General features: G+C 46.4%; 1 long non-coding RNA gene across 1 annotated transcript; it reads left to right on the forward strand.

Moving 5' to 3' along the window:
* Positions 1–1175: 1175 nt before the first annotated feature.
* Positions 1176–2575, forward strand: LOC136532657 (uncharacterized). The gene is made up of 3 exons (XR_010778270.1): positions 1176–1345; positions 1425–1883; positions 2331–2575. It is a non-coding gene; the product is annotated as an uncharacterized lncRNA (long non-coding RNA).
* Positions 2576–2880: the final 305 nt, after the last annotated feature.

The following is a 2880-nucleotide window of genomic DNA, read 5'->3' on the forward strand; positions in this document are numbered from 1 at the left end:
AATATACACTATGTCTAGATATATACTAACATCAATGTATTAAAAAGCCAAAAACATCTTATAATTTAGAACAGATGAAGTAACAAAGTTACTCGAGTGTGCGGTCAACCTTTCCCTCTATTCCTCATCTTTGACATGTGGGACCTATATGTCAATTTGTGGACCATGATGACACTGCGCCAAGTTTAGGAACTGGCCAATAGAGTGGGTTAGACATCGTGTGGGCCTAGATGAGACTCAAAACCAACTTTAGGGTTCTGAATGTTTCCGACCAACGGTGACAACCTTGGAAATTCATGAACTGAGACGACAGTTCCGAATGACAAAAACTGTGGCTGCTATAGTCTAACCCTTGACCGTCAGGTGTCGTGTGCCGCCGCGGAGCCTTCCCTGGGTGAGCCGTCTCCAGGATTCCTTGGTGCCCAAGGATCCTCCCTGCCCTGAGGAGCTTATGACGAGTGGGCCCAAAGCCCTCCAATCTGAGGCTTGGGGAGCTCTTTGTCACCATACGTCATGCCCCAGGTGCGGCCCTGTTTGTGGGAGTGCGCGATAGTGCCTCGCGGATATGGAACGGGATGACGGTGTAGTGCTTCTACGCTGTCGGGCTCTTTCGGTCTGACAGATTCCAAAACCTGACAGATCTCAACGAGTGTAGCTCCCGAGCCCCGGCTGTTTCACAGACTGGCGGAGGGTTAGTCATACTAACAAGTCTACATACCCAATGTTAGACTCTCGATGCTCTTAGAGCATATCTAGGAGTTTATGTAAAATAACTCCCAGTTTTGATATTTTAGCAAAAAAGAAAAAAAGTCCCCTCTAATAATTTGGTAAGAGAGTTTATTAATTAAAAATAAAAAAATATCAAATATCCTCTCTAACTCGTAGGAGGTGATTATATAATAATATAAAGGACCTATTGAATTGGAAAAAAATTGTTTTAGAAAAACACTGAGCGTGAGAATAAAACTGCTGCCACCAAACTAGCGCTTGTGTCAAATCCAAATAATAATTTGGCGACAGAACCAAAACTGCTGCCAAAACTTTTCCCGGCGCGCCCGCCCGCGCTGGCTGCTTTAGGCCACTGCCCCACGCGCGCCAAAGTCACCCTTGCTTCGCGCCCCCTCCGCAGTCACGACTACTCCCCTCCCATTCTCTCATCTAAAATTCCCCACGGGCACGGAGGTATCAACGTGCTCGGCGGACAGCGGCGGCGCCCTCCAACAACGTCAGAGGCTCGGCTCCTGCCTCCGCCCACAGCATTGGCTGCGCTCCTATCGGCGAGGTCATTGCGGAGGCAGAAAACCCAAGGACGCGCGCCTTGCCGCCCCGCTACGATTCCGGCAAGGTACCATCCACGTCCCCCGCATTGCTGCCCTTTTCTTTCTCCTTGTCTCGAATCTGACAAAGCACGGCTCCTGGCGGAGGCTGCCTAATGGTGCGGACAAAGCGGGCCACCGGCGCGCCTCTCTTCGCCTCCCTCGCTCAGCCGCGCGATGCCGGAATATGGCACAAGGATCCAGCCACCCCATGTGTCGCGGTGGAGATCCAACCAACGGTGGCGCAGATCCTTCCGATTTATACGGCTTGGAGCCGCTTCTTGTCAGGTACGCCTCTCGTTGCCCCCAGTCTCCCTCTCCGATCCGAATCCTACCAGAGCTCCATGGCATCTCTGGAGATTCGACTTTGGTTGACATGCTCCTCGGCTTTTCCCATGTGCGTATGCGTTGGTGAGGAGCGAGGAGATGACAGTGAGGAGAAGAGCAAGGATGGGGAGGAGCTGTGCAGCGGAAAGAATCACTGTCTTCTCGTCAGGTACCCACGGCCAAGCACTAGTGTCAACCCGACAAGAGCTGCAGCGGCACAACCTACACAAGCTCACGAAGGTGAAGGCCCCTGTTTATTCCAGAACTGTTGCCACTCTTTGTGCACTAGCAGATCTGTAGCTCTATTGCTATTTTTTTAAAGCAAATTGTTACGGTCCTGAAACCATTAATGAATTAGTAGTTTAAATAAAATGCATAACAGAATCTGCCAATGCACTAATATTATGTACAGAATTGTTTTGGTTCTGAACAGGTACTGTTTTTCAGAACTCTGTTTTCCACGACTGTAACAAAAAAACTGTTTTTTCCATGGCTTGCAATTATTTTTCTAGAACTGTTTTTTTCCAGAATAGTTGTCATTCTTTATGTTTAGAAGCTGCATTTATGAATAATTCTCTGTTGGCTTGCTATTTTGTTTCTGTACGGTGAGTAGGCTCATTAATATTTTCATTTAAGCAGAAGTGGCAGTGCATCAGTTTCCTTAAGCCTATTATTCTTTGAATTAAGGTACTAAGCACAAGGAGTGCTCAAGCATGCAGCATCCTAGATACTTGTCTGCTGATGAGCTCTACCGAGTACCTATGAATTAGTAGGGACGACTATATATGCTCCATCTTACAAAACAAACCTTGCCATCCACCAAAACATATTTCCAGTCCCTGAACTGTAAACAGCGTCCATTTTTGACAGCAAGAGGGGCACATCCCCTGAACTCAAATGAATTTGTATTGTACATGGTAGCTGAAAAATTGCTATTCAGATATAGTACTTTATTTATGTAAAAATGTTGGTGTATCATTGTTGCAAGTAACTTCAGTATCTATGTGAGTAAGTACTTTTTTTCTGAAAGATCATTTGGTTCAGCTTCAGATCTGGCGATAAGATTAAAGGTTAATTAGTCCATTTCATTTGGGATATGCATATTGGCTATTGTGCTCCCTTGCATGTTGAGAATGACTTGCATCCTTGCAAAGTGACTATAGAACTGATATCTGTTAGGATGAGATCACAGCTAATTTTTTGCTGAGTTGGTATGTATTCCTGTCCCCGTCAACCT

The sequence above is a fragment of the Miscanthus floridulus genome, unplaced genomic scaffold, assembly GCF_019320115.1.
Source record: "Miscanthus floridulus cultivar M001 unplaced genomic scaffold, ASM1932011v1 fs_67_1_2, whole genome shotgun sequence".
Lineage (NCBI taxonomy): Eukaryota > Viridiplantae > Streptophyta > Magnoliopsida > Poales > Poaceae > Miscanthus > Miscanthus floridulus.